The following is a 24,797-nucleotide window of genomic DNA, read 5'->3' on the forward strand; positions in this document are numbered from 1 at the left end:
TTTTTTTTACTTTTGCGGTACGCGGGCGTCTCACTGTTGTGGCCTCTCCCGTTGCGGAGCACAGGCTCTGGACGCACAGGCTCAGCGGCTGTGACTCACGGGCCTAGCCGCTCTGCGGCATGTGGGATCTTCCCGGACCGGAGCATGAATCCGTGTCCGCTGCATCGGCAGGCGGACTCTCAACCACTGTGCCACCAGAGAAGCCCAAGCATGTCTTGATAATGTCTCTCAATATCTGGGAAATGCTGCTCAGCCTCTCTGGCGGCAACCATGTTTTCATTTCTGTACCAGCCACTGGATTCCCCTCACTCTTCTTTATCCTATTTCTACCTCATCAAACTGTATCAAAATTGCAAGTGAACATAATTCTTTGGAAAATAGCTGTTTATACCTGTGCAAAATATTATTTCCTTCAGGGAACCCAATATTTCAAATTTCTGACCAGCTACATACTTAATTTTCAGAAAATTTACCGTATGTTTGAGTTTTATCTTTCCATTTTGGGTTCTGGAATAGCATTATTTCCTCCTGCTTTTAGATCTCTGAACCATATGCCAAATCTCCACAACTCCATATACTGCTTTATAGTGTGGTACTATAAGCCTTAATTTGTTGATGTTCTCTGAATATTTTATAGAGTTGTTTTATCAGCCAATTTTATATATTCCACTCTTTAAAAATATATCATCTTCACATTTTATCCCATTGTTTTTAGTTTACTATATTTGAGAAAGTTAAGACTCTAGCATTTCAGAAAATATTTTAAATATAATAGGTTAAGCTATAAGAAAATAGCTACCTACATAAGAAATCATACATTTTCTAAAAATTCCATCATAAACATTCATTTGAGAAAAAGGAGTTAGGAGATTGAGGTTTTCAGACCTATAATTAGAAGGCTATATAATTTAAAATAGTAAAATAACTTATATTATTGAAAACTAAAATAATCAATCAGAAAATCATATCTAGAAACTCCAAGTGAATCTTGAAGTACATTTAGACTGGACCAAAGTCAGTGGGTTTATAGACCATTAAAACAAAAACAAATTGCTACATGGCTCACAACATCAACAGAAGACCAAACAAACAAACAAACAAACAAAAAATATCCAGCATTGAGAAGGCATCTCCTACAATAAAACAGCTGTTTATCCCTATACTGAAGCAAAAGAGCTTTAAAAACATGCTCTCAGTACTATTTGCTAATTGTCATTATGTTATAATCAATTGTGGTCCATATTGCATTTCTTAATTGATTTAACATTTTAGAAAATGACTGGTGTTGGTTTTTCAGTAGTGTAATAGAGCTGGTCTGTGCTAATTTGCAAGAGCTGATTGCTACACTTTGAGGAACTTTGAGAACCAGTTGATAAGTCTAGCCATTATTAAAATGTAAATGATATAAACTTACAAATAAATTGGGTCATAAATTCTAAAAAATTCACCACTTCCTGAATATTTACTACATTTTACTATTACCTGTGTCTTGAGTTTATTTATGTCTATTGTGTCTTCATGGTAGAAATAGCATGTAATGGTGTTCACGATTCTTTCTGACTCCACATTCAGTGATTTCACATTGCTCACTTGGAATTGATTAGTAAGAGTATTTACACCATAGAAATTGATGAACTCTACAAATTAAGACACTCTCCAACCCTCCCAACCCACCATCTAGAGCTGGTTGTTAAGCATTTAGCAGACCACCATTGTTTGGCTTTCATACAAATCGAATTAATACAATGAGATTCTACCTTAGTATGAAATGGGTATTTTCAGCATTCCTAAAAAAAACATTAACAGGAGAGTAGTTGGACTTTCTGATCAAGAATGGCTTTATTTTAGGGACTTCCCTGGCGGTCCAGTGGTTAAGACTCCTTGCTTCCACTGCAGGGGACGCAGATGCAATCCCTTGTCAGGGGGAACTAAGATCCCACATGCTGCCCGGCACAGCTCAAAAAACAAACAAAAAGAAGTATTTTTTAATTTTAAATATCAGAAACAATAATTAGAATTAATAGATAAACGTGATGCTTACAGTCAATCAATTAACAGGTGGCCAGTCAGCAAATACTACTGAGCTCTGTGATATTAGCTGCAGTGAAGAGTACATTAGAAACAGCTGTGTGACCAGTTTCACTTGTATTGTACAATGCTTTTTAGGATATTGTCCATTATATCCCATAAAGAACCCATTTCGGAGGACCAAATGGGTCTGACAAGATTTCTCTCCAACTCAAATAAATAGAATTTACTAAATTGAGAGGGTTTGCTTTTCCTTAGCTACTGGACAGTTTTTTCTCATGCAAGTGGTGAATTTTGCAGCTTATTATGTCTCCACCTTTAGCTTGGCTATTATGATACTTAGAAACAAATATGCAACCCCCTTTAACAACTGCCCAGGACCTCCTGATGTGCATTTTTGTGTATCAATTTTAACACTGGCTTTATTTTACTGTTCTAATTTTATTTTCTGTTTTGTACTCTATTTTTAGTGGGTATGTGTTAAACTGTCTGGCTAGGATCCCTTAGGTGGGAATTTTCCCTTCCCACAGCCTAATGGATCTACTTAACCTGAGGTAACCTCATTCTTGGCCACAGGTGATTGGGCCCTGACCTAACCTGAGCCAGATGAATCTCTTTCCTTTGGTTTGGACTTGGGGCAGAGGGAAACAAGTCAGTCTCTCTTCAGGGACCTCTAATTAGATTAAAACTTGGTGTACTTGATGACCTTGCGCTGCCTTGTGGACCAAGAACAAAGGAAGAAAGTCAATAGTGAGAAAACAGGGAGGGTGGAGCAGACGCCGGGCAAGACCACAGTTAGGAAACACTTAGAGAATGTGCCTACCACATTTGGTTTTGTGTATGTTTGGTCCCAAGGCAGAGCTGCATTCCTGTCCTTGAACCTCTGAGCCCTCCTCAAATCCTTATGGTAAATTCTCTTTTAGGTTTTTATTTCTAGTTGCTTTCTTTTACTTGCAAGCAAAGACTGCTGACAGCACACTAAACGTTATTCTACTATACATATTTTTGTTTGATAACTCTGTCTATTGGTAATGCGGTAGATGTAAATAAATAAAATATTTATAATCAGTGTTATATTATTGCAATATTTTATTTATTTAACAAAGTTTTCCAAGTGATAAAATTGCCTTAGGAAGACAAACCTAGGTACTTCCCAATTAAGTACATAGAAACATTTTATATTTTGCTATTTACAATGAAGAAGAAAATGGCTTTGTAGTTTTGCTTTGTGACTCAAAATTTTACTGCCTCCGCCTCAGCCCCTTTCATAATTCCCCCTCCTCCTATATTCTAACTTAGTGTAGCTTGATTTTCTATTGCTGCTGTAACAAAATTCCTGCAAACTCAGTGCATTAAAACAACAAAGTTCTGTGGGTCTTAAGTGTGTTATGGATCCCACCAGACTAAAATCAAAGCATTGGCAGGCTGTTCCTTTCTGGAGGCTCTAGGGGAGAATCTGCTACCTGTTCATTCAGGTTGTTGGTAAAGTTCAGTTCCCCGTGGATATAGGTATGAGATTGCAGTTCCTTTGCAGGCGTTCCCAGCTGAGGAGTGTTCCCAGCTCCCAGAGGCCATCTGCATTTCTTGGCTCGTAATATCCTTTTCTCCATCTTCAAAGTCAGCAATGGAGTGGACTTTGTGGAGTCCTTCTTACATCTCTTTCTTACACAGTTTGATGGCTCTTTATAAACAGTGAGAGTTGTCTATGACCTGACTCCTATCTATTTGTTTATCCTCATCTTCTTTGTTCCCTTTTTCAAACCTTCAACCTGTGTATATCCACCACTTTTTGTTCCCTATTTTACCTGTGCACATACTGTTCTCTTTCCCTAAAAATGGTTCCCCCACCACCACCATTTGCCTCCTTCTGAAACCCTGCCATTCTCTTGGTAAACTACTGTTCACTTCTGAAGTCTTAATTTAAACCTTCTCTGCACCTCTTGGTCCTCTGAGCCATCACTATAATTTATAAGTACCTCTTTTTAGCATTCTTCATAATGAAAGAGATATTTTATTTTTTTATATGTGTGATTCTCCTTTTGGATTTTACCTCCATGAAGTTGGTTACAATATCCTTTTCATCTTTGTGTACCAATGGACCTAGCATAGTGCCCTGCACACAGATAGCACACAATAGTGCCAAGTGAATGGATCTACAAAAGTAACAAGCTATAAAAAATTTGTAGAATACATATTTTGAATCCAAACTTTTAGCTACTTAATTAGTGCTGGTCTGGAAAATAAACCAAACATTCAGATTTTCCTAACAGTTGAACTTTAGCAGTTGGAAAGATAGAATGGATCTATGTTTTTGGATAGAGTTTAAGCACCAAATGATGTCAGGGTTCCTGAAGATTTGACAATTACTGCATCAACAAGTTACCACCAGTAAAGGATTTAGATATTCACAGGAAGCCCATTTGGTAAGCTTGTTTCAAGATCATTTTTAATGCTTTTTCATTATATCAGTTATAATTAAACTACTTTATATATGTAATTATGTGGCCTAGTAATCGAGACAGTATATTATGGAACTGTGTAAAACAAGTCCTACAGATTTGTACTTCTTCCGGGCTCTGTTAGTATTTAATCGGTTTCTGGCCACCCACTGAGCTGGTCTGGAAGAAGCTGCCTTTTGATCCCTTTTGTGAAATGACCTTTGAGGGCAAAAATAGATGAGACTAAACCTTAAAAGGTTTGTTATAAATATTCTGTTTGGCATCATGTATCTTTCCAAAATGCCAGAATAAAACACTTAACTGAAAAGGGTAACTTTAATGTTTTAGACAAACAAGGCTAAGCCCACCACTATAGGCTGCTTGTAATATATGCTGGTCCAATTGGCCACAGAGACCCGCACAATTGCCTTGTCTAGGGGCCAGCAACAAGTGAGGATGATGAAACTCTTTCCACACTTGATTACAATACCAGAGGTGGTCTTTTGTTATTTTAGTATCCCTTTTGCCCTGTAATCCTCACTCTTTGCAGTCTGTGTAACCAGCCAATGCTCCCATCTGTCATTAGAAGCAACATAAGTACTCAGAAGGGAGAAACAGTTCATATTAATGATGCCAACCTGTTCTGTCCTTCTTTAATCAGAAAAGGCTTATATAAAGCCTGTGTAAAGGGTGCAGGTGAAAACAGCTTATGACTGACAAATGTAACCGGTCCCGAGACTATAAAAATATATTTTTTATTACGACTAGATACAAGAACAGTGACTGTCATGAAATGATGTAAGATTTCTCTTGAAAAAATGATGTAAGGGGGATTGATTCCTTCTTTCAGTGTTTAAATCTCTGAATCAGATTAGCTGACCCATTCTCCATCACTTATTCATACAACAAACACTTACTGGTGACTTACTATGTGAGAGGCACAAGTTGCTAAAAATAGAGCAAGGGTCTACAACTCTCCACACAGATATATGCTTTATATTCTCACTGTTATAAGTCAAGGTTTCTATAATTCTTACCATGCACAACTGTTGAATTTTCTTTGTGTATGTTTATCTTTAACGTCTCCCGGAAGTGGCTTCTATTTTAGTTTATTTTTGACCAAATGACCTGCTTTTGTTGAAGGAGGGCCTTCAAGACAGAGACCCATGATTGTACCATCTCAGAGAAAAGTGTATCATCTCAAAGAAATGGTGTTGGGATGTCACGTTGGGATAAAGAAAAGTCTTGTTAGGCAGAAACTTAATGTGATGTTAAAGGGAGAGTAAGACCAGAAGTGTTTGAAACGACGTAAAGGTCTGAACAAGGAAATCAGAGGAAAAATGAGGCTGTAAAACAATTTCATCATTCAGCATGTAGATTTATAGATGTTTACTACCTGATCTAAGATGACAGCAACTCCAAGAAAAGTTACACACACAAAAACCTCTCTCCCTCAAGATACACCAGAGAGGAAGGCATGTGTAATTGTAGGAGTGAACAACAGATTAAGCTGAAGAAGAAATAAAAGTAGAGAACAAGATGGAGGAATTATGAGAACTAGGTAAATGTAAAGATAAAGATAAAAATTCTTATTTAAAACAGGTTAAAACTTTGAAACTATAAAGTACCTATCCATAGAGTGTGGCAAATAAGTCAATTATTTGACCTATCCAAAAAAGGCTTTATAATTTCTTTAGGAACACACACACACACAAAGCAAGCAAATTTGGAGAAAGCCTATTTAAATTTTATTCCATTTTTAAATTAAAAATGAATAAATGCTAGTTTGCTAACTTCTGGAATGTTAGAGTTAATGCATATAAAATTTTAGAAATACCTTAAAACATTATAAATTCTAATCAGTAATAATGCATTTAAAATTTTGAAAAAAGGAAATAATTACTTACGATTTTAATCGGCTAAGTTAAATAACCTACCATAGATAGGTTAACTTAAATTCATTAATATTTTTAATATTAGACATATTATCTATTATCTATTAAATGTCAGAGAGGGACCCTACTGGATGATTTCTAGTAATAATCTATGATGTCATTATTCTTTCTTTATATATATTTACATTTAGTTGAATAATTTGTGTCACTTAGAAAAGTTCAAGATATACCTAAGCTTTAGTTTCTTGAGACAGTAAACTTATAGTCCTCAGAAGATTGAAGTTATCCTCTAAGCATTAATTTATTCAATGTGCTTGTTAGGTGGGAAGAAAAGTAGGTCGTCAGTAAAAATCAGCACAGGATATTTACAAGTTATTATTCTATTTCACAGCAATAGCTATTGCTAGTATTTTAGTGTATGTTCTTTTCTTTCCCCCAATGAACATAATGTCTCTATATTTGTACTTTTAAAATAAAACGCACTGTACAATGTGTGCTGTTTGGTAATTTGCTCTTCTACTCAAACTCAGTGTATCATAGACATATCTTTCAATTTCAACAAATAAAATAATGGCTGAATATGTTCCATATTTTTAAGTGTACCATAATTACCAACATATTGATGAGCATTTTGTTAACCAATTTTCTTCTTTCTAAGCATGGTCTTCTATATACATCTATACACATCCTTAGGCATGTGGGGTCAATGGTGTTCATGTTTAAAATTTTTTTACATATTTTTAAAAGTTGCTCAAAAGATTGTACTAATTTATGTATTCATAAGCCATACAGTTTCGTTGTCCTGAATTCGGGACAGTAGCAGTTATTTCTACTTTTAATCTTTGCTAATATGATTTTGGAAAAAAAATGACACTTTCCATCAAAATTTCTAAGTTGTATTTTTAACTAGTGGAGAGGTTGAACTTTTCTTTAACCATAAATTTATTAGTGCATTATAATCCTTCTTTTGTATGGTTTCCTCAATTCTATCTCTTTTTTAATTGAAGTAAAGTTGATTTACAATATCACATTAGTTTCAGGTGTACAACGACTAGGTCCTTTTTTCCACTGAGGTGTTTCTCTAGTTTTTGTTGATTTGCAAGAACCTTTATATATTAGTAATTTTGTCCTCATACATTTCAAATGTCTTTCCCCAGTTCAGCATACAAAATGAAAAATTTTTAAATATTTGTTATGCGGTGAACAAAATACGTCCAACCACAGGACAATAGGGAAATTCTTATTTTTCACTTTAAATTCAAGTGGAAGAAAAAAAGTGTCAAGGAAGCTGTTTCTGTATTCTCTTTTAAAATAAATTTCTGTAACAATTTGAGTTAATTTATCATTTCCAAGATGCTTGAGACTGTTTGAAACCCAGTATTAACTAAATTACTTATGCCATTGTTAAATAATAAGCTGTTTAAAATATTAGATTTTTTGAAAAATTGTAGAAACAAACGATATAGACTAAATATATATTCTAAAGATATAGACTAAATATATATTCTATATACAGAATTTAATCTCTGAAAGACTTAATTCTTAATCTCATACTATGACTTATTTGATTTTAGATACAGAATGAAAATCTTCATCCTTAGAGATCAGCCCACAGGTAGAAATGGCGATCAGCTGTCTTTTCCCCAGGACGCCAATAACCCATATCAATTAGATCATTGACATCTGTGTAGTTCCTGTGCAGGATTTTACTTCTTTCAATGAACGAGGTCTTTCCATTCTGTTTTTATTTGCTGACAGCAGAAAATATGTCTACAATTCATTCACATAATGAATGGGGTGGGAAATTAATTCTATGGGGACTAAGATTGTTTGGTTTGTCATGAGACCTACTCGGCATTTACGGCTTTTTCCCTTTTGTGCTATTCCAGTACACTGTTAAAAGATTGTGCCATAAATCCGAAAGCATGTTTTGCAAAGTTCATATCTGCATTTGCTACCTTTAATATTAATAGGAGTGTATCTTTAAAGTGAGTAAATTGAGAAAGTGGCTGAAACTATAGCTTATAAAAGAAGATTAGTGGGTTTAATATGCACTGGAGAGTAAAATAAAAATCTTATTACTGTATGGAGAAATTACCTCATAAAGAAGCTAATACAACAGGCTAGGGAGTAATTTTTAACAAGGTTTTTTATGAGGCACAAGTGTAGGCAAGTTAATGAACTTATCTTTCTAGTTATTTTCAGATTGTAACAATGCTAGCCTTTTCTAGTTCTTGGGTTTTAAAAAGTAAAATACATTTAATCACCTACAATAAAACTAATTCATTACTTTAATAAATCGAGTACAATCTTATACTGTATACTTAAATGTTGTGTCAGTAATGCTGGAAACCAGATCAGGTGCTAATGTTTACCATGGAATAGAGCAAAAGGTAACCAGGAAGCTTATTTATTATTTAAATTAGTGTCTCATTTTGACAGTCACAGTCAGTTTGGAAAGATTTGACTCTCTTTCCAGCTATTGGATGCAGGAAGTAGAGACAAAAATTGAGAAAATACTTTGTTTTGGTAATCACACACCGCTTTGCAGCATGACCATTTGCTCTTTGAAATTCACACAAACAATTCTGAAGAATTGTACATTCAACGGACAAACAACTTGGGGAGGGATCAGTACATCCGGAATGTCCATCTGCCAACATCTAGCGTGGAACAGTTAGGGATTATTTAGGAAGAGCAGGTCTGCGTTTTTTCTGCTCAACGACAAAAGACAAACTACCGAATCTTCACACTAATTGCTAAGAAGCTTCCTATCCTGAAAAAAGTGATGAATTTGTAAAAATAAAGTGAAGGAAAAGGTAAGTGGATGAAGAAATGGTTAGAAAAATAAATCTCTTTGTAATATCTAACCTAAATCAGATTTATGATAACAGGTTCACATCCATCACTCCAAATTATAGTACATAACGTACACACACACACACTAACCTCTTATTTTAATTTTTACTTTTCTTCAACATTGGGATACCAAAGAAAATCATTTGAATTAGAATGACCAGTGTAAAATCCTACGTATGTGCCATGTTAGAACCAGTGATGAAATGCTCTGTCTTAGAGATAGTAGGTGCCCAGTCTATCCTGATTTTATCAACTTAATAACACAGCCTTTCACAGAACCATTTAGGGTCCCCGTGCCCTGCAGCCAAACACTGGTTTTTAGGGTCCCTTGCAGTAACTCTGCTGAATGTCACTCTGTCTGCTGGACATTTCTTATCTCCTTTCACTATCCACCTGTCTCCAATCAATATTTTTCTGTCTTATACTACGCCCTTGGTACTTTCTCTGATAAATCACAGAGGATCATATTGAGTTTAAGTAATTCAAGCGGAAGTGTTAGCCAACTGATAGATTACCATTTATAGATAGTAAAATGCCTATTTCTTTATAGTACTATTGTATGATACTGATCACAGTAAATTCAGGCAAGATAGTAGCCCAGTGGTGAAGGTACCATATTTTCACCAATGTTACTTAAGGTGCCCTTAAATTACCACCTACAAGTAGCTGCCTACTCTCAGTTTTGGGGAGTTGACTTTGCCTGGTAATTAATGTTACATAATAATGAAATATACCTGTGTTTAAAAATGTTGTTTGCTGCACACAAAGTAATTTATAAAATACTTTGTATAGCTGAATGTATATTGCTGTATATGTATATATAAACATGTATGTGCCTATGTTTGGAATAAACACAGGTAGAGCAGGAACGAACACACTTAACTGCACCTAAGGATTCACTGAATTTATTCTGCCTAAGGCTTGGTTTCTGAGTTGCAGAAATTAGATGTCTTACCTGATATCCAAATGATGGCAGCCCCACCAACCCAGTTTTCAAAGGTAATAAACTGGTACAAGGGTAGAATTTCTTGATGCCCAACTATTATTGTTATGATGAAATAATGTGTTTTTCCATATTGAGGGATTTTACAGCCAAAGTAATTCTAGGTTGTTGGGAAGATTTTGATAGATTATATGTGTTTCCTTCCAAGGTCTTGGAAGATCAGTCAATGGTGGGAAAAGTGTCACAACAACCTAGAAGGCAATCTGGAGTGCTTGATCTCACTCTGGAGATTTGGTTGGATTGTTGAATAGAATTCCACAGTCAGCATTGAACTGAAATCTTTATATGTAATGTTCATCTTTATGCTCTAAACGCTTTATTTTTTTCTTTGTCTCACTGGGTAACTCCTCTCCAAATCATCAAGACCATTGTCCTTGTGTTTTAAGGGAATGGATACCTCTGGGAAGTTCTTTCTACTAAGCCAGACTCAGAAAACCCCTCATAAGAGATAAGATGTGTACAATGGGATAACAGAAAGAAAGCAGACAGAAAACTGAAGTGTGAGTAGGTGTGTGCTCCAGGCCTGACCATCTGGGAGTGGAGATGGAATTGGTCACTGTGGTTTTGGCAGTGAGGGTTGGGCCGGGAGAGATCTCAGCCAGAACAGATAAGGGCACTGGGTGGTGAGATTTGATAGAGACAGTGTGTAGCCATGTGGCTGGGGGCACTGTCTAAAGCCTCCAGAAATCAGAGAGGTGACCTGTTGGCAGATGTCTAAATGCCTAATGCAATAGTTGGATTTTCTCAGGATAAAGTTTAATTGTTACATAAAATAAATAACTTTCATTGTTTTTTCTCTTAATTCAAACGAAATTAGTTTCTGAATTTGGGGTGTTTAGGATTTTACTTCCTTTCCTTTCCCTGTCTTCCTGCTTTCCCACCTTCCTTCCTTCATCCCCACTCCATCCTTCCATCCCTCTTTCTTTTCAGTCCTCCCTCACTTTTTCTTTCTCCCTCTCTTTTTCTTCCTTCCTTCCTTCCTCCCTTCCTTCCTTCCTTTTTTCTTTCTTCCCTTCTTCTTCTTTTTTTCTCTCTTTCTTTCAATTACAAGCACTACCACAGTTGCTGCTTGGATGCATTCTAGAAATATAATTTCTGAATCAAAATACATTTTAAAAATCAAAGGCTTTTCATTTTAAAAAATGTCCTTCACAAATATTCTAACAACTTTCCCTCCCTCCAACAATACATGAGTCCCTGTTTCTCCGTCCCCTCATCTACAGTGGATATTACCATTTAACAGTACTTTTGATAATTTGATTAAGTATAAGCTTAGTATCAGAAATAGTACTCATCAAAACTCAATATTTCTCAGAAAATGGACTAGAATTTCCCATGATGAATTACAAGAGGGACAAAGATCTTTCTGAGGAATAATTTTAATTCTATTTCCTTGAATCATCCCTTTTTACTGGGGTAATTCAGGAAGATTCTCTTTTTCTCTCTGTGACAAAAATCTCACTATGATAATTTTAACGTTCTGGTTCTCTAGTCATTACAAAATTCCTAATCCATGGTCACATTCTGGTTTTGAAACTAATGAATTGGTTTTAGGGATTTCTTTTTCTTTTATGCCTTTTCCTTGTACAATGGAGTCATCAGAGGCCCCCTGACTTTTTGTCGTCCTTTCTTTTCTAGGTGGTATTCTATGGGCGGTCAATTTAAAAGTTGGTCTCAAGTGCAACTGGTTGTAAGGACTGGGGTCAACTGATGTTCCTCATTTGTGATTGTCTACAAAGATAGCAAATATCTCAGAGGTAGTCCCCTTGAAGTAATGACATCCAGGGCTACACTGCACACATGCATATATATGAGTATGTGTGTTTCTGTTGAGAGTGGGGGGTGAAGAAATAGTGGATAATTGAAGAAATGATTCTGTAAATGAAAGATTCAATGTGAAGTGTTTTTTTCCTGAAAAAATTGTGTTATTACTTTTTTTGTGATATAAGAAAAAATAATAAGCACAAAAACTCACCCATGACATGTTCCCAGTCTTTGGAAATGTGATTTTAACAGATTCCATAGTTTCATCAGATATGTCCTGTCTGTCCTATGCCTCTCCACCCCTACAAAGTCCACATCATTCTCTTTGTCCAAAAGCTCAGTTAGGAGCCTGCTGAATATATCAGCTCATGAACATGTGGTACATGTTACCTACCTTGTTTTGTTAATGTATTCCACGTGTCCCCGGCCTATTTTATGAAATAGTTTCCTTATCTATTCTATTTGTCTCTATTTCTTACTGTTCTGAATACAGCCATTCTCTTTCATGTTATTTGCCACTGAGAATATTTAATATAAATGTTTTCCATTCATAAATTTACTTTACATATAAATAATGATGCTTTCAATATAGTTCAGGACCACAGAGGGATAATCCTCCCTAAACCATATGGTATGAATATTTGAACTTAAAATATAGGCTTTAAAGACAAGTATTCAATCGGCAAGGAAACAGTCTATTTAAAATCGGTTACTCATAGAGACATCAAGGAACATCACACGTTCTCATTTGCTATTAGCTGTTTGTTATTAGGAAAACTTTTTACATGGATAATCAACCATGTGAGAATTACAAAGCACTTCACAAATCCATTTATGAAGCAGATCTGCCTAGAGTGACTCTGGACAGGAGGCAAATAGAGTCTGTACACTAACATGGAGACACCAGCCCTTGACTGTAATACAGACCGGAGCACACCTTCATCTGATAAATGAATGAGTCATGCTAATCCAGATGTGCTGTTGATTCAGTATCTGGCCTGGAACATAATGCACCCTCTTAAGATGTGAGAAGGGGAGAAGGAAAGGACTAAACACTCTCCCTCCACACCCTTCCTGAACTCAGAGGTTTATATCTAAATTAAGGCCAAGAATCACTCAGCCAGAGCTGTCAGCCTCCATGGTCACTGACCTAGCAGCTTTCAATAACGCTGAGAAATCTGTCCTTCAAGATGCAGCTGTAGAGCATCTGCACATGGGCAGGGTTGGCCTTGCGTGGCTCAGGACTGGTCACGTGAATGTGTTTGCATTTCTGTGTTTGTCTCCAATTCCCGGGAAATACCTGCTCCCTTTCCACTCCCTGTGGCCCAAGGTAAAGCACAGAAAGAGTTCTGGCCCAGGAATTAGACAGGACCAGGAGTAGCCTTGGATCTGAGATGAACTGAAGGAAACTCACTTTACTGTTTCATTTTCTACAACAGCTAAGTGCGCAATAATTCTTATTTTGCCTTTATTCATAAGGATAATGTAAGGATAAAATTATACAATGGGCATACATATATTTTGGAAGTTTAAGTGTTCTTCATCTTTGTGCTTTTCTCTATGTACATTTTTCTGCAGTAAATATGTATTTACTTTTTAGTATAAAAGAACCAATACATTCTATTTTTTAAAAAAATTCTACCTACATATGGTATGAACATGTTCTAAAGAATGTATACTGGAAAATTAAAATAGCAGTACTTAATTGTGGCAGGAAAGTGCAGCTTGGTTGCAAGTATACATAGATTAGAATTCCAGCATGAGTTTATTTTTAAAGATTTGTGAAATTAATCAGGGCAAACATGTACTTTCTAAGTCCTTACTACATACTGAGAACACTCCAACATAATAAATAGTGTTAGCCCATAATACAGAAGCCTGCCTGTTTCCTCACCTCAGTGTCATTGATGAATCAATGTAGCAATGAGACAATTAGGAATTTGGGAGTCCCAGGAAGAGCTTCAGCAAGCTTCTTCTTTGTGATGATGAGCACCTTACCAAGCAGAGTAACAAGATCCTGGTACCTGTGTGATTTAGGAGGTGCTTGTGTAATTCTTGTTCAGGCTTGTAAAAAAAAAAAAAAAAAAAAAAAGAGTAAGTGGCTTCCCCGGTGGCGCAGTGGTTGAGAGTCCGCCTGCCGATGCAGGGGACACGGGTTCGTGCCCCGGTCCGGGAAGATCCCACATGCCGCGGAGCGGCTGGGCCCGTGAGCCATGGCCGCTGAGCCTGCGCGCCCGGAGCCTGTGCTCCGCAACGGGAGAGGCCGCAACAGTGAGAGGCCCGCGTACCGCAAAAAAAAAAAAAAAAAAAAAAAAAAAAATAGTAAGAACAGAAAGTAGGAGCTGCCTCTCTCTTCTGAGAACTTGCTTTCCAGCCCTATGAATAGTTAATTCCCTTCATTAGTTGATCTCCAGCCCTGTCCTGGCCATCATAGCACCCGTCCTTGCCTTAAATTGTGCACGAGATGATTCTATTTGCATATCTTGCCTTCATTACACTCAACATTTCCAAATTCAGATAGCTAGCACATCTGGAAAAGATATCCTTATATTGGTAGAAGTGTAGACACTTGAAAATAATTATTGACATCATAAGAGAAATTACAGGAAACTAGTCGCTGTTGGAAAGCATTTCTCCATTGGAGGAGAAAGAACCTGTCTTCCTCTGGCCAACACGACCTTATTTAAGTGACATGTTGGTTACATTTCTAATGATATGTTAAATTGGCCTTAAGTAACCAGGTCACAAGGTTAGTAGAAGCCAGCATTAGTTGGAGAAGAGTTTTGAATCTCCTGAAATGATCATCTCCTTCCTCTCCCCTACAGGCAGTCAACAAAATGCATATGTTTATTATGTGACTTTTTTTTAATGTAGAATTTTAAAAATTGTTTATGTATTTTAACCTCATTTCTGGGCCTATGGTCTTTTTCACATTTTTACTTCAAGACACCTCAAATTCTGTTCATTTCTGAGGTTAAAAATACCTTAGGTCTTGATGGTATTGGAACCAACAAAGGATGTTTCACTTCATAGAGCCCCTAAACTTTTCCCTTCTACAAAGTAAATGGAGAGGTGGGTGTGACTTTCTCTTGAGATGCAGGGAAGAGATTAGTTTGGGAGTGAAACAAAGTAATAAGAGTAATACCACAAGCAATGCTGATAAATACATTTTATTACTTAAAAGTCACCTTGAATTTTAGGTAGTGACGGAAAGTATGTTAATTTCTCAGTCTTCAAATCAGGACTCCAACACGTAACCCTAAATTTGCTAGGAAACTGGAAACAAAATATCTAATACCTGTTCCCATTTCCTGTAACACTTCTATCCACCATGGTTCAAAACATCAGCAAAATTTTTTTTTTTTTTTTTTGGCGGTACGTGGGCTTCTCATTGTTGTGGGCGCTCCCATTGGGGAGCACAGGCTCCGGGCGCGCAGGCTCAGCAGCTCCGCGGCATGTGGGACCCTCCCGGACCGGGGCACGGACCCGTGTCCCCTGCATCGGCAGGCGGACTCTCAACCACTGCACCACCAGGGAAGCCCAGCAAAATTTTTGATTTACATTTATTTCCTCTCTGTAACTAGTGAGTCATCAAAGTAGTTTTGATTTTCCCTTTAGAATGACTGGCTATCTGTTCTTCATCCTTCACTGACACTGATACATCATTCCAGACTAAAACCCTTCTCACTTCAAATATCAATGACTGAAACATTCTATTTGATTACATAGCCACGTGACGGTAAAACATGTTGATATTGCTCTTCCATGGAATAGAAATACCAAAAATAATCACAGATAATTAAAGTAATAATAATGATGTCATTAGGACAGAGAAGCTGAAGCAAAGGTAGGAATGGAAATATTTCAAAATAAAACTACTGATTTCAACATCTGCAATGTTTTCCAGTATATGAATGGGCTATCTTACAAAAACCGAGATTGATTGTTTTCAGAGTAGTCCAGAAGGTGGTACATTTAGGCGTTTTTTATATCAATTAGGATAAATGTTTCTGATCATTTAGGGTCAATTTGGACAGAGCCTTGTAGTCTTGGTTACTCAATATACTTCATTTGTTGTAAGCATCAACACTACTATTACTAATAGCATTAATGAAGTACAATCTATTAAGTGGGAAGCCTGTATTCAATTTCAGTTACTTTATCATCTCTTTTTATACTGCCTTAGTGCTGCCATTTTACCATCAGAATGGAAGTAAGTGTGTGTACGCTTTTGAAGGAAGTACAGTATTTCGTTTTGTTTCTTGTTGGTAGTTTTAGCAAAAGGTAGAGCTAGGAGAAGATGAAGAAATAAATAACAAAAATAAACATGCTTGTTAAGGAGATGTTAAGTGGATTCCTATGAAATTCGGTATCGACTCTATTACCAAAAGAAGGGAGAGCATTGGATAATTATAAATGATTATTTTTCTTTTGCTTTTCCTAAAAATAAAACTTCACTGTAGTCAGTTATGCATCCATCTGCCTGGGAGCACATTGGTGTAGAGATTAGATACATCACAGAAGTCACTGAGAAAAAAGAAATGCAGAATAGGATTACACATCAAGATAGTAACTTCATAAACCAGGCTATTGCCTTGAAAGAGGATTTTCCAAATTCTTTTGTCTCCCATTTAGCATATCAAAAGCTGAGCACTGAGCTCCTGGAATTTTTTGGTACAGAAAAAGTTCTCTTTAGGCTACAGAAAGCCTAAAGCCAGTAGGCTTACTGTTGCTGAGCAGAATTCTATGGTTTAGGATAACTTAAAGAACTTGTCTACCTGGGAGAAAATGGGAAGCAGAGGGGGAAGGAAAAGAGAGTCAGGCAGCCATGTTTCTGGGGCTTTGGTCCAGAGGAGAAAGGCATGCTAAATACGGCAGGATCAACTCAATGGCAGAAGGCAATCTGGAAGAAACCCCAGCTTATTCAATCTTATGCAAAGAGAATATTGCTGTCATTTTTTTGTTTATGTCAATAGTATCATACCATGGATTGTATAGGATGTGTATATGGACTTTAGTACCTAGTATAGTCCCTAATATATGGTAGATACTAAAAAAAAAAGTTTGATGAATTAAGGAATGATTAGATAATCTCACATTGGGACACTATTTTCCTTATATATTACAGGTACTTTTCCTAAATCATCAAAGAAAAGAACGTAATGCATCCTTTTATTATGTTGACTTGGTAACGTGCTCTCAGAACAAAAAAAAATGTAGTATAAACAGTATCTATAGATCAGTTATGAAAAATAAATGTGTTGAAAATAAAAAAAGTTTGATGAATTAAGGAATGATTAGATAATCTCACATTGGGACACTATTTTCCTTATATATTACAGGTACTTTTCCTAAATCATCAAAGAGAAGAACGTAATGCATCCTTTTATTATGTTGACTTGGTAACATGTGCTCTCAGAACAAAAAAAAATGTAGTATAAACAGTATCTATAGATCAGTTATGAAAAATAAATGTGTTGAAAATACAAGTTTTAAAAATAAATGTTCTATAGGGAATTTTGAAAATTATTTTGGGGGAAACGGGAGGACCCTTTTCAAAGGCAGGAAGTACCTGAAGCAAAAGCCACGCTCAACATTTTGTTACTATTCTCAACCGATACCAGTTTCCTAGCTCAGGCATTCGCCCAAGCTCAGGCATCGCCCAAGGCTGTGAGCATGGAGAATTCCGTGATCCCCAGTGAACACTGTACAGGTGTCTCATGAGCCCTTAGTCATAACCAGCTTCCTAAAGTGCAGGAAGAGGACAGACCAGAGCAGAGCTATAATGAAATTCATTGGTGCTTGTACTATAAGAATAAAAAAGAAAAAAAGAAGAAAAAAAACCATCACAGAGATTTTTGGGGGTTTCACTTAACTATAATCTAAGAGACAATACTGATAGCAAGAGTGCCCTTTGCATACAAGTCTGCTTTGTTTTCTTTCTCCTGTCCCCTGCCTCCATCTTTTCCCTAGTTCTGATGCAATAGGACACGGGCAGCAAGTGACACAGGGGACTGCACTGCAAACTGAAGTCAGGCTAGAACGGAATGAAGTGTTAGAGGTTTCTCTTTAAAATTCATCAGGCATTCACACCCAACTTTAGAAATCAATGATCAGTGCATGTAGTACTTCAGTCACGGAAGTGAGGAAATGCATTAATGGGTGTCAGAAAACAGATTAAGAGGGCTCACCCCAGGGCCAACGGTCCTGTGAAATGGCAGAATTCAACTGTGAAAGAGTTCTTGGAGAGTCATGGTGTCTGCTTCTAAATAGTTTTCACTGCAAACTACCGCATAAAATATTTGCCATTCATTACTGATCCCTCAATTCCTAATATGTTGTTATTGTTGTCATTTCATTATGATTCTTTGTGACAGTCCTAGACATCAGTTATTGAAATAAAGGAAAATTTGGATTTTGATTGTTTTTCATTTAAGTTCAAGGCTTCATTAATAGTTGGAAAGGTATAAATTATATTGGAATAAATGGAATAGATTTAAGACAAGGCATGTTAAATTTAAATCACGTATAGGTTTTCATACAGAGGAGAGAGGAGTTGGGGGTTGAGGAGAGCTATGAGGTACCAATAAAATCCAGAGGCCATAACACGAAGGCATGGTCTGATCCCTGCCCACTTCTCAATTTTTATCTCCTCCCATGTAGGGCTGGCTTCACGGGCCTGTGACACACTGGACCTCCTGCTTGATTTAACGCTTCATCGTTGCCGTTCTGAAATTCTTAATTTTGCCTTTGATTTTGTGTTTCGTAAGTGAAGTCCAATGAGACAACGGAGCATGCCCACAGACAGAAGGAATGAGTGTCACGTGTGGGCCCACCGTTCCTCTACGCCCCAGTTCACTATGCCCTATCCGTGTAAAATTCCACTGGATTCACGGGTATGTCAAAGCAACTACAAGGTAAGTGTGCTGTGTATACATATGGGTAAGACGATGGTGCTGACAGCCCCCAGGGGCCATCTTCCAGTGCAGGAAGAAGACAATAGCATCCTAAGAAACACAAAGGATCAAGCAATCCTATCATGGCCTTTCTTACTCTTACTTCCCTTATTAGCTGATCACTTACACTGAAAGGGATGGTAGGGATGGGAAGGGAAAGAGAGCAGCCCATAGTCTCTTTTCCACTTTCTCCTTCCTCCTTATCCATCAGTAAACTGAAGGTGGAGATGTTGGTAGAATGTGTTTGTATCAGAAGTGAAATAAAAACAGTGGAGTTAGTTTTGTGCAACATTTTTACTCTTTTGGTAAAGGATGAAATACATATGTATGTACGAGCTATGAAACACAAATTGTGCAATTCCGGTGATTCTGCATACGAGGTAAATGTTCTTATATTCACACTTAAAAGTGGCATTGCCCAATATAAAGATAAATGGAAAACATTATGGAAATGATTTAAAATTTTAACTTTTTATTTTTTAGTCTTAGGATGATATTAAATAACACGTAAAACAAAACAAAACAAAAATCCACTGTGACAAATCAAGAGAGACAGTGGAACAAAGGAAAAGATCTTATATTTTAGGAACTTTAATGACACCTTTTTCTGCTTTTTGAACAAGGGGCCACATGTTCGTTTTGTACTGGGTCCTGTAAATCACATAGTTTACTGTGCTTCCACTCTCCCCTTTGACCACATGAAATCGTTCTTGTTTCCAATCTCAGTGGTTCTTTCCCATCTCCAGTCCCTCCAGCGAACTCATTCCTCTGCTTGGACCACTTTCCTCCCTGCCTTCTACCTGGTTTGGCTTCCTTCCCATCTGAGTGAAATGTCACATTGCTCTCCATCACTGCTCCCTCCTTGTCTCTTAGCACTTATTAGTTATAATTAATTATTCAGTAATTCTTTTCTTTAAAATTTTTATTGAGGTATAATTGATTAACAATGTTGTGTTGGTTTTAGGTGTACAGCAAAGTGAATCAGTTATACATATACATATATCTACTCTTTTTTAGATTCTTTTCCCATATAGGCCATTACAGAGTATTGAGAAGAGTTCCCTGTGCCATACAGTAGGTCCTTATTAGTTATCTATTCTATATATAATAGTGTGTATATGTCAATCCCAACACTCCAATTTGTCCCTACCCCCAACCCCCCAGTAACGATGTTTCTTTTCTACCTCTGTATTCAGTAATTCTTTAATTTACTTTTTTAAAAAAAATATCATCATCCCAATGACATTGTAAGCTCCCAAGGGAAAGGGACTACTATTTATTCACTAAGTGGACTCAGTATGGACAGGGTAACAGCCAGTCAATATTTGTTGAATGAATAATGGAATTTGAGTTGAAGGAACTTTGCACCCAGATAATGAGAAATGTAAGGTGTCTTCCTAGAGAAATGTTATTTCACAGCTTGAATGTCTTTCAGAAGGGATGCCAAATATAGGACAGGATGCTCAGTTCAATGTAAATTTATGTTCGCTAAATCCTGTATCTAATTCTGTGTTTTTATAGTCTAAATCTGTAAACCTTACCCTAAGAAACAATTGTACAAAGACTTATGATGTATATTTCTGTTTTTGTGCCAGTACCATACTGTCTTGATTACTGTATCTTTGTAGTATAGTCTGAAGTCAGGGAGCCTGATTCCTCCAGCTCCGTTTTTCGTTCTCAAGGACTTGAGTCTTTAAATCAAGTGTGAGTATGATAATAGCAGAGTGTAGTAGTTTGAACTTTATCTCAGTTATGAACCCAGTTAGAGATCTGATAAAAGCTATAAGTTATTTCCCCCCCAGGAAAATGCATATAATCATATGCATTTACCTTCCCGGGGGAAGGCTTATAAGCTCTCTGAAGCCCATCCTTGAGTCTTCTTGCTGTCGCAGTCCCACATCTAACTGATCTTCAAATCTCCCAAATATACTCAAATCTATGCACTTGTTCCTGTTCCCAGTGCCACTTAGTTCAAGTCATCATTTGTCATTAGGATTGTATGGTGGCTTCTTAACTGGTCCTTCTTTTTGTCTTTATCCCCTTTCATTCAATTCCACATAGCCTCTAAACTAGAGTTTCTCCCTAAAACATGTTTCATTATCCCTCTCCCCTATTTAATATCCTTGCAGTATCCCTGAAAACGTCTTTACAATGGTATAGTAAATTTTGCCTACTTGGTGATGTTAAAAAAGGATTAAAGAAGACAATTTAGGTGATACAAACAAAACTTACTTAACGCTTCACAAAGTTGACAGTCTCCTTTCGGAGAACTGCAAAATGGGGTGGAAGGCAAAAAGCTTTGCTTGGATAAAGAATAAAGAACAAGGAAGAGGCAAATAGAAAATATCTGATTGTCTGGAGCTACATGGTCCACCTTGTTTGGAAATAAAGTACAGAGCCCAGTGTGGACTTGACGTTTGGGGATTGGCTGATTGGATATCCTGTGTTTCTGGTCAAGTGAAATTCACAGGGACACGAAAGTTATCTAAGTTTCAGTTTACATACTGACCTGCACCCAGGACAAGAACAGCTCCACCTTGGGCCTAGTAAGCTTCTCCGTTCCCACTTTGTTAGTACTGGATTATTTGTAGTTTCTCAGTTCTACTGTGCTGTTTATAACTCTGTTGGGTGTACTTACTATTCCCTAGGCTTAGAATGTACTCTTACCCTACTGTCTGTGTAGGGAAAGAAAAAGTTTTCCTTGACTTTCTTAGGGTCCATGGCTGGGTCTGAAAATCAGACCGACAAAGATTCACAGGAGAAAAGTGTACAGATTTACTTAATATAAATTTTATGTGACATGGAACATTTCATAAAGAACTGAAGACCTGAAGAAATAGTTAGGATTGAGTATTGTCCTGCTCGGTTTGATGACAAGTGAGCAATCATGTAGAAATTGGATAGGTTAAGGAGTATGAGGTAAGGGTAGTAAACTGGGGAGAAATGTAACAAGGCCTATTTGTTAGGATTCTTCTCAGCATCTCTTTGTCTTTGGAGATGAAGACATATGCCAAGGTGTCATTTTTGGGAGTAGTGTGTCCTGAAGGCCATCAGTCTGCCAAGCAAAAGTTCTTCTGTGAAACCTCGCCTGAATCTCCTTCCCATCCTTACCCCCACCTAAGGCTGACTTGACAACTCTCAGGTCCCTGTTTCTCATAAATACACCACCAGGGCTTCTCTGGTGGTGCAGTGGTTGAGAGTCCGCCTGCCGATGCAGGGGATATGGGTTCGTGCCCCGGTCCGGGAAGATCCCACATGCCGCGGAGCGGCTGGGCCCGTGAGCCATGGCCGCTGGGCCTGCACGTCCGGAGCCTGTGCTCCGCAACGGGAGAGGCCACAACGGTGAGAGGCCTGCGTACCGCAAAAAAAAAAAAAGCAACAAGGCAGAAATTTCAGGGCATCATTGTTCTAATAGACCAGTGAAAGTGTTACATGGCTGCCCAATACTGCCTGTTTGAAATAATACTACAACACTAAGATGTTATACTCCGGGTACAGTGTGTCAGGGCTTCTACTTCAAAGGAAGAGGAATATTTTACGTCTCTCATAATGCCTTTTAAGTTAAAAATGATTGGCAGTGATGACATCCAATCAAAACTTCATTATCCAACTTGAGATGGGTTTAATGAGTCAGGTCTTTTGACCAATATTAAACAGCAAGTTAAGACTATTAGTAGATAAATATTTCCCATAAGAATTACATCTTTGATTTATAACAAGCTTATGAATTGATTTTTCTTCCACAAACTTATCTGCAGATCTTAGAGTGACTTTCTTGAGAGTCACATTTTCTCCTCACCTTTTAATCTAGAGAGAAGAAAAACATTATTAATATATGGAGAGTATAAAGGAAACTTCAGGCCTATAAAGAATATGAACAAGTGTTTCTCAGAAAAGATAGAAAAGCCAGCTTTTTCCATGAGAACTACCAGAAGGAACTCTCTTTCCATTGGAAATGATCAAGGAGAGGGAGCATGTAGTCTCATTGCTCTTGAGAAATCCTACCCGATCACCCATCTGGCTTTAAAAACTTTTTCTTTACTTAAGTAATTTGAAATGAGTTTTTTTTTTTTGCAGTACGTGGGCCTCTCACTGTTGTGGCCTCTCCCGTTGCGGAGCACAGGCTCCGGACACACAGGCTCAGCGGCCATGGCTCACGGGCCTAGCCGCTCCATGGCATGTGGGATCTTCCCGGACCGGGGCACGAACCCGTGTCCCCTGCATCAGCAGGCAGACTCTCAACCACTGCGCCACCAGGGAAGCCCTGAAATGAGTTTTTATCAGTTGCGTCTGGGTCCTGAGTAATAGAGACCCTGTGATATAAAGATAAGGCATGATTTCTTATCCTCAAGGAGTTTATAGTATGATAACAGAGACAGATACTGGAGTAGAGGGCTGTGACTGCTCTTTTGACCTTTGTAACATTATGCAGCCAAATCTGGAATCTATTGAATAGAGGTAACATTTGAGCAGTGCCTGAAATAAGTGAGGAATCATGAGGGTTTATGGATAAAAGGCATCCTTGTTATGAGAATAGCACAAGCAAAGGCCCTGAAGTAAATCATGCTTGACATGTTCCAGTTACAGCAAGGACTCCAGTGTGAAAGGAATAAGCAAAAACTAGAATGTTGGTCACTGAAGCCAAGACAATTGCAGGGGACCAAATCACCTCAGGGCTTGTAAGTTTAAGTTGTAACTTAAGTTGTAAGTACTCCAGATTTTACTCTGAGTGACACCAGAAGGCACCCGGGGCTTTTGAGCCACGATTAACATGATCTAATTTGTGTTTTGCAAGGTTATTCTGGCAGTAATGTGGAGAATATCTGTGGAGGCAAGAATGGAAATAGTGAGACCAGTTCAGAGGCTATGCCAACAATCCAGTGAGTCATAATGAATCCAGTGAGTCATAATGTGGCTCGAACAAGGGAAGGGAGCTAGAGACGGTGAAATTTAAACTTTTTTAAAAAAGAGTCGTAAGATTTGCTCGTGATTTGGTATTAACAAAGAGAGGAGGTAAGAAAAACACTAAGGGTTTTGGTTTGGGTTGTGGGAAAATGGAGGTACCATTTATGGAGATGGGAAGTTGGTAAGAAGGCAGCTTTGGGAGCTTGGAAATGAAGAGCTTGAGTTTGGACATACTGCATTTGAGATGCCTAAGTAGACAACCAAATAGAGATGAGAGTAGGCAGTTAGAAAAAAAAAAAAAAGTCTGCAGTTTGAGAAAGGTCCGGGCTGCTGCGATACATTTGAGATACATTAGCATATAGATGGGATTAAAAGGCATGAGGCATCTGAGATCACCAAGAGACAGAGTGTAGACAGAGAAGAAAAGAGTTCTGGGGCTAGAGCCTTGGGGCACTCTATGACATTTAGGGTTGGATAGACAAGTAGGAATCAGCAAATGAAACAGAAGGAGCAGCCAGACAGGGAGAAGGAGAGCCAGGAAAGACTGGTATCCAGCTAGCCAAGGAATGGAAGGGTTTCAAGAAAGGCTAACATCAGCTCTGCCAAATACCATCAAATAAGTTGAGGACTGAACACTGACTGTTAGTTTTAGCATGTGGAGGTCCTTAAAGACCTTAGCAAGAGCCAAAAACTTAAAGTGGGTTCATGCAACAGTGGGCAAGCTGGAGGGGGATGTGAGTTTTGGAGACTTTCTAAATTTTGATCATCATTATTAGGAATTACTTTTGATGGCAATTAGTAGAAGAAATATTGCTATTATTTTTTTTTTATTTTTATGCTAATAAAAGAAACCAATCTGATGGTGAAAAAAAGTTTGGGAAAAAGAAAGCTAACTACAGGATTGAGGGCCTTCGTTAGGGGAGGGGGGTTGGAATTTAGTATAGATGAG

The sequence above is a fragment of the Neophocaena asiaeorientalis genome, unplaced genomic scaffold, assembly GCF_003031525.2.
Source record: "Neophocaena asiaeorientalis asiaeorientalis breed wild unplaced genomic scaffold, Neophocaena_asiaeorientalis_V1.1 scaffold118, whole genome shotgun sequence".
Classification (NCBI taxonomy): Eukaryota; Metazoa; Chordata; class Mammalia; order Artiodactyla; family Phocoenidae; genus Neophocaena; species Neophocaena asiaeorientalis.